The sequence below is a fragment of the Mustela nigripes genome, chromosome 2 (genome assembly GCF_022355385.1).
Source record: "Mustela nigripes isolate SB6536 chromosome 2, MUSNIG.SB6536, whole genome shotgun sequence".
In the NCBI taxonomy this organism is placed as follows: domain Eukaryota; kingdom Metazoa; phylum Chordata; class Mammalia; order Carnivora; family Mustelidae; genus Mustela; species Mustela nigripes.
In genome coordinates, this window is record NC_081558.1 from 172179141 (window position 1) to 172187793 (window position 8653).

General features: G+C 34.0%; 1 non-coding gene across 1 annotated transcript; it reads left to right on the forward strand.

Moving 5' to 3' along the window:
• Positions 1–8108: 8108 nt before the first annotated feature.
• Positions 8109–8238, forward strand: LOC132012746 (small nucleolar RNA SNORA20). The gene has a single exon (XR_009402728.1). It is a non-coding gene; the product is annotated as a small nucleolar RNA SNORA20 (small nucleolar RNA).
• The last annotated feature ends 415 nt before the right edge of the window (positions 8239–8653 follow it).

The window sequence follows — 8653 nt, forward strand, 5'->3', positions numbered from 1 at the left end:
TGCTAAACTAATATTTCTACCATTGTATGTTACAGACCTCTTGACCTGAGCTGCTTTCAGGATTTTCTCTTTGTTACTGAGATTGTAAAGTTTACTATTAGATGACAGGGTGTGGACCTATTTTTATTGATTTTGAGGGGGGTTTTCTGTGCCTCCTGGATTTTGATGCTTGTTCCCATTGCCATATTAAGGAAATTCTCCACTATAATTCACTCCAAAGTATCTTTGCCCCCTTCTCTCTTTCTTCTTCTTCTGGAATCCTAATTATTCTAATATTGTTTTGTCTTGTGGTATCACTTATCTCTCAAATTCTCCCCTTGTGGGACAGTAGTTGTTTGTCTCTCTTTTGCCCAGATTCTTTATTCTTCATCATTTGTTCTTCTATATCACTAATTCACTCTTCTGCCTCATTTATCCTAGCAGTAAGAGCCTTCATTTTTTATTGCACCTCATTTATAGCGCTTTCTATTTCACCTTGTTTAGATTTTAGTTCTTCTATTCCTCTGGACAGAATTCTCTAACATCTTCCATGCCCTTTTTGAGCCCAGCTAGCTCAAAATGATTTGATAATCAAGTCATTTGATTTTCAGTGATTTGACAATAATCATTCTTAACTTTAGGTCTGACATATTACCGATACCTGTATTGATTAGGTCCCTAGTCATTGATACTGCATATTGTTCTTTTTTTTTTGGTGATGATTTTTTTCTGCCTTATAATTTTATCCAGATAAGAATATATGAATGAGGGAGTATGTACTAAATGGGTGGCAAAGACCCCAGAAATATATATGCTAATGAAATCAGAAAAGAACTGAAACTGAGGGGGAGAAGAAAGGGGAACAAAATAAAATAAAATAAATAAATAAAAATATAAAAATATAATTTTATATACAGAGATGATATAGATATAGATAGATATAGATATAGATAGATATTAGACTGCAGAATAGAATAGAGCCACCCACTTGATTTGGGGTGTATTTGGTCTCTTAGAAGAAACTACCTCCCAAGATTTTAAAGAAAGAAAAACTTATATATATATATACACAAAAATAAGGGTAAACACAATGAAGGGATGGAATATGGCTGTAAATATGAAAATTAAAAATTCTAAGAAAGGAATTGATAATATAAGTCAGTTGAAAAAAGCAAAAAAGATGAGGAGGAGAGAATGTGATCAGGCTGGAGACTAGAACAAAGCCATGGATGAGATTTAGGCTATATTTTGATCCATTAGAACAACTTGTATCCCAAAATTTTAAAGAAAAATAACCTATATGTATACAAAAAATAAGATCAAATATAATGAAGAAATAAAATATGACTATAACAATGGAAATTTTAAAATTTCTTAAAAAGCTATTGATAAGATAAAATAGTTAAAGAACATTAAAATAGGAAAGGGGAAAGTTAATAAAAGTAGAATAATAAAATAAAATAAAATAAAATAAATTTAACTTTGAAAGACTTAAAGATCATGGGACAAAAGCCATGAATTCTATGTGTTGTTGCTTACCCTTAGCTCTGGAGTCCCACAATTCTCATTGAATGGTGAACTTGGGTCTTGGCTGGAAGTTCTTACTGACCTTCTGTGGGAGGGGCCTTTTACAGTGATTCTCAAATGTCTTTGCCCAAGGTATAATTGTACTGCCCTTGTCAAGGGCCAGGCTAAGTAATCTGCTTGGGTTCACTTTCAGTACCTTTTATTCCCTGAATGCTTTCTGTACAGCTTTGGATGATGAGAATGGCTTTGGCAGCCTCCAAATCTCCACCCATAGGAGCCTAGAGCTTGGGGCCCCACTTCTCAATGTACCCTCAGAGAAAAGCAGTCAATCCTTCCCATCTCTCTGGTCTCTGGCTGCACTGAGCTCAACTGGCCTTTGACCAACTGTTTCTATCTCTGGTGCACAGTCCCATTTGGAGTCTCCAAACCCAGCAGATTCCTGTCACATGTTCCTGCGCCACTCCTCCTGGAGGAGGAAGAAGAGGTCTCTCTGGATCTTCCCCTTGTGGGGTCCCTGCACAAAGAGCAGTGGCCTGATTGTGCCTTGGATCACCGTTTAAAGTACCCTGATCTGAGAGCTCACTCCTTGGCTCCATCTTTGTAGCCAGCTTCTCCACTCTGATACCTAACACACTTTGCCACACTCAGACACCCCTGGTCTTTCTGTGAACACAGAGGTCCTGAGACCACACTGTCCCCATGAAGGCTCCTCCCCCCACATAGCCTCTGGAATGACGTCAAGCAGACTTCAAAAAATTCCAATTTTTTCTCCATCGTTCTCTCACTTTTCAGGAGCCAGGCCCCCCACCCCCTCCACAATCTATCTTCCCATCACTTTGGATTCACTTCTCCACACATCCTACCTTCTGGAAAGTGGTCAATTTTTTTTATTCCTAGAATTGTTGCTGCTCTTCTCTTCTATCTCCTATTGAGTTTGTGGGTGTTCAGAATGGTTTGATAACTATCTAGCTGAACTCCTGGGACCTGATGATATTTCCGTCTCCTACTCCACCACCATCTTGCTTCCTCCACCTGAAAAATTATTTTTAATGCCAAAAGCTGAGTTCTCTTTAGGTGACTGCTACCACCTGACTTACACCCAAGACAGGCTAGAGGTAGGCCTCTTTTATGTTCTAGGTGTTTGTGATGACATGAATTATAATGGGGAAAGAAAGAGTAATTTTTAAGGTTTTGGCTGGTTTCAAAAATAAATGAATTTCCAATATCGAATTTTTAAAATTTACATTAGCAGATCTTTTTATTTTCTGTTGCTTCTTTGGTTTTGAATTAAATCTTTTTGTTGAAGTGACAGGTTTTCAGAATACTCTCACTACTATTGTGCTTTCTACTTACATGATTCTAATACATTGGTGTCTTACTTTATCCTTTTCAGTTTCCAGAAGACTAGGAGACTTTTCTTCACAAACACATTGAAAACAAAACAAGAAGACTCATTCCCAGTTAGTGCTGCACCACCATATTTTCTATTGTGCTATTTTGTTCAAACCAATATTTTGGTCAAGTAATAAGGGATAAGAAAAATAATTAATAACTTATCATAAATTGTCCTGATATGACAAAGTAAAAAGTGACTGTGGACTAGGTTAAGCAAACATGTGTTAATATTACTCTAAATAGTATTTGATTTGATTGATTGATTTTTTTAGAACATTAATTTTTAATGCTTTGGTTTTACTCCTTTTTTAGTTTCATTGATGTATATATAGATATATATATATATATTGCAAAGAACTGATATCATGTTTAGGTATAGTAAAATATTAACTTATACTTTGTGTTATTCCTGCTAAGAATCTCAAAATAATTTTAAGGGCCTGTGTGTTATAAATATTAAGGGCTAGGTGCTACTTTATAGAATAATTTGTGTTCTGTTATAAAATATTTATATAAAAATGGACATTATAAAAATGTTTTTAAGATACAAATATATAAATAAAATAAAGATAAAATGTAATTATATAATCAAATGCTAATCAAAACTATTGTTTTGTAGTATATCCTTCTAAGCATTTTTCTGGTCATATACAAAAAAGTTTTTTTTTTTTTTTTGAGATTGAGGGAGCAGTGGGGCAGAGGGAGAGAGGGAATCTGAAGCAGGTCCATGCCCAGCAGGGAGCCCAATGTGGGGTTTGATCTCACAATCCTGAGATTATAACCTGAACTGAAATCAAGAGTTGGATGCTTAACTGACTTAGTCACCCAGAAACCCTAGAAATAATTATTTTTAATAAAAATGATATAATGTTGATAATTATTTCATACTTTAAGTTTTATTTTTTTAATTTAGTTTTAATTCCATTATAGTTAACATACAGTATTGTATTAGTTTCAGGTGTACACAATGTAGTGATTCAGCAGTTCCATATGTTATTCAGTGAACATCAAGATAAGTGTACTTTTAATCCCCTTTTTCTATTTCATCCATCCCCTCACTCACCTTCCCTCTGGTATCCATCTGTGTTTTATAGTTAAGAGTGTGTTTTTGGGGTGTGTGTTTGTCTCTCTCTTTTTCTCCTTTCCTTGTTTGTTTTGTTTCTTAAATTCCACATATGAGTGGAATCATATGGTATTCGTCTGTCTCTGACTGACTTATTTCACTTAGCATTACACTTTCTAGATCCCCCATGTTGTTGCATATGGCATGATTCCATTCTTTTTATGACCGAATATTCCATTTTATATATATCATTTTTATCCATTCATCTATCAATGGACACTTGGGCTTCTTCCATAGTTGGCTATTATAAACAATGTTGCAGTATACAGAGGATTCCATGTGTCCCTTTGAATTAGTGTTTTTGGATTTGGGAGGTAAATACCCAGTGGTGTGATTCCTAGATCATAGTATAGTTTTATTTTTAACTTTTTTTTTTTAAATAGGCTTCACACTCAGAGTGGAGCCCAACACAGGGTTTGAACTCATTACCCTGTGATCAAGATTTGAGCTGAGATCATAAGTTGGACACTTAACCAACCAAGCCACCCAGTTCCCCCTACTTTTAACTTTTTAAGAAACCTCCATTATGTTTTCCACAGTGGCTGTGCTTGTTTGCCTTCCTACCAACAACATGAAAGTGTTCTTTTTTCTCCACATCCTTACCAACATCTGTTGTTTCCTTTTTCTTAAAATTTAAATTAAATTAATTAACATATAGTACATCATTTGTTTCAGATGTAGTGTTCAATAGTTCCTCAGTTGTATATAACACCAAATGTCATCTCATCACATGCCTTCCTTAATGCCAATCACCCAATTACCCCAGCCCCCCTCACAGCTCTCTCCAACTGTCAGTTTATTTCCTATAGTTAAGAGTCTCTCATAGTTCTGCTCCCTCTGATGACTTCTCTCCCTTTCTCTAAGATCCTCTGTGGGTTTTCTTATATTCCACATGAGTGAAATCATGTGACAGTTGTCTCTCTGATAGACTTTTTCACTCAGCATAATACTCTCCAGTTCCGTGCACATCGATGTAAATGGCAAGTATTCCTATTTTCTGATGGCAGAGTAATATTTCATTGTATATATATACCACATCTTTATTCATTCATCTGTCAATGGATATCTTGACTCTTTCCATAATTTGGCTATTGTGGACATTGCTGCTATAAACATTGGAGTGCAGGTGTCCCTTTGGATCAACACATTTGTATCTTTGGGGTAAAACCCTAGTAGTGTAATTGCTGGTTGGTAGGGTAGCTCTATTTTTAACTTCTTGAGGAAACTCCATACTGTTTTTCAGAGTGGCTGTACCACCTTGCATTCTTACCAGCAGTGTAAGAAAACACAAACTTTGACCCCAGCCACAGCAACTTCTTACTAGACACATCTCCAAAGGCAAGGGAAACAAAGGCAAAAATGAACTATTGAGATTTCATCAATATAAAATCTTCTGCACAACAAAGGAAACAACCAACAAAACTAAAAGGCAACCTATGGAATGGGAGAAGAATTTACAAATGACACATCAGAAAAAGAACTAGTATCCAAGATCTATAAAGAACTTATCAAACTCAACACCCAGAAAACAAATAATCCAGTCAAGAAATGGGCAGAAGACTTGAACAGACATTTCTCAAAGAAGACATACAAATGGCCAACAAACACATGAGTAATGCTCCACATTACTTGGCATCAGGGAAATACAAATCAAAACTACAAAGAGATTCCACCTTTCACCAGCCAGAATGTCTAAAATTAATAAGTCAGGAAATAACAGATGTTGGTTAGGATTTGGAGATAGGGAACCAACATCTGTTCTTTCTTGTGCTATTGATTTAACCATTCTGTTAAGTGTGAGCTGATATCTTATTTTATTTTTGATTTGTATTTCCCTGATGCCAAGTGATGTTGAGCATCTTTTCATGTGTCTGCTAGCTATCTATATGTCTTCTTTGAAGAAATGTCTGTTCATGTCTTCAGCCCATTTTTAAATTGGATTATTGGTTTTGGGTGTTTGTGTTGGGTTGTATAAGTTCTTTATATATTTTGGATACTAACCCTTTCTTGAACATGTCATTTGCAAATATCTTTTCCCATTTCATAAGTTGTATTTTTGTCTTATTGATTGTTTGCTTTGCTGTGAAGTTTTTTTTTTTTAATGTAGTCACAATAGTTTATTTTTGCTTTTATTTTCTGTGCCTCAGGAGACATCTCTAGAAAAATGTTTATGGTCAATGTCAGAGAAATTACTTCCTGTGCTCTCTCAATATTTTTATATATACAGTATCTTATCATCTTCAAATAGTGAAAGTTTTACTTCTTTCTTACTAATTTGGATACATGTTTTTTCTTTTTGTTGTCTAATTTCTGTGGCTAGGACTTCCAGTACTATGTTGAATAAAAGTGTAGAGACTGGACATCCTTGTCTTATTCCTGATCTTAGAGGAAAAGCTATTAGTTTTTCACCATTGAGAATAATATTAGGTGTGGTTTTTTTCATGTATGACCTCATTATATTGGGTATGTTCCCTCTAAACCTATTTTCTTGAGAATTTTTGTCATAAATGGATGTTGTACTTTGTCATATTCTTTTTCTGCATCTGTTGAAATGGTATGATTTTTATCCTTTCTCTTATGGACATGATGTATCATTTTGATTGAGTTGTGAATATTGATCCATAGTTTCATCCTGGGAATAAATCCTGCTTGATCATGGAGAATGATTTTTTTAAATGTATTATGGGATTCTGTTTGCTAATATTTAGTTGGGAATTGTTACATATATGTTCATCAGAGATATTACTCTGTAATTTTCTTTTTTGTGGTGTCTATCTGATTTTGTTTTTGGAACAATGCTGTCTTCATAAAGTGAATGCAAAGGTTTTCCTTCTATTTTGGGGGCTGGTTTGAGAAGAATAGATATTAACCCTTTTAAATATTTGGTAGAATTTGCTTGTGAAGCTGTCTGGTTCTGTATTTTTTTGTGTTGGGAATTTCTTGATTACTAATTCAATTTTATTGCTGGTAATCAATCTGTTCATATTGTCTATTTCTCCCTGCTTCATTTTGTTAGGTTATCTGTTTCTAGGAATTTATTCATTTCTTCTAAGTTGTCCAATTTTTTGGCAAATAATTTTTCATAACATTCTCTTACAATCATTTGTATTTCTGTTGTGTGTCAGTTGTGATTTCTCCTTTTTCATTTGTGGTTTTATTTATTTGAGTTCTCTCTCTTTTTCTGATGAGCCTGGTAGAAGTTTATCAATGTTATTGATTTTTTCAAAGAGCTCCTTGTATTATTGATCTTTCTATTTTTTTTTTTTTTGTTTAAAAATCTAAAATGAACTAAAAAGTCTCTATAGCACTTATTTCTGCTCTCATTTTTATTATTTTCTTCTCTGTTGGTTTTGGGTTTTGTCTGTCTTTTTCTAGCTCCTTAGATATAAGGTTAGGTTGTTTATTTGAGATTTTTCTTGCTTTTTGAGGTAGGCCTATATTGCTATAAATTCCCTCTTGAAACAGTTTTGGCTGTATCACAAAGATTCAGGACCATTGTAATTTCTTTCTTTTTCATTTCTCTCCATGTACTTTTTCATTTATTCTTTGATTTCTTGGTTGACTCATTCATTGTTTACTAGCATGTTGTGCGACCTTAATATATTTGTGCTATTTTCAGATTTTTCTTGCCGTTTATTTCTAGTTTCACAGAGTTTTAGTCAGAAAAGATGCATGATACATCTTCAATATTTTCTAATTTGGTGAAACTTGTTTCATGGTCTAATATGTAATCTAATCTGAGATTGTTCCATCTGCACTCAAAAATAATGTGTATTCTGCTCTTTTAGGAATTTTCTGAATATACCTATTAAATCCATCTAGTCCATCTAGTTCATTCAAAGCCACTCTTTCCTTGTTGATTTTTGGTTTGGATGATCTATCCATTAATGTAAATGAGGTGTTAAAGTCCCCTACTATTATTGTATTACTATTGCTTAATTCCTTTATGTTAACCATGAACTGTTTTATGTATTTTTGTGCTCCTATATTGGGTACATATATATTTACAGTTGTTATATCTGATTAGATTGTCCCCCTTATTATTATATAGTGTCCTTGTCTCTTGCTAAAGTGTATTTTGTTTCTTTCCATTGATTTACTACTCTAGTCTTTTAGTGATATGAGCAGTTATACACATGGGAAAGAACAATATTAGGCTGTTGTAAATGAAGATGGAATAACCATTTCATCTCTTCTACAAAGTCCAGGTATTGCTTCCATGTCTGAATGAACGATGTAAGCAGGAGTCAATCAAATTTATTATGGCAAATATCTATATAGACTGATTTTATGAAAATATTGATTTAAGAATTTCACTTTGTTTTTTAAAGTAGTACTAAGACTCATAATCTGCATTAATTATCTTATGTGGGACAAATGATTTCACATGTGATGAGATGGAGTGCTCTTTACATGATAAATTTTGTGTTTTGAAGAGAGTTTTGGACTCAAAATCCATTATTCCAGGTGGGGATGCTGTAGAAGCAACCCCTTTCATATACCTTGAAAACCATACAACCAGCATGGGATCTCAAAAACAGCTTGCTATTGTGGAGTTTGCAAGATCTTCTTCTCCTTCTTCTTCTTCTTCTTCTTCTTCTTCTTCTTCTTCTTCTTCTTCTTCTTCTT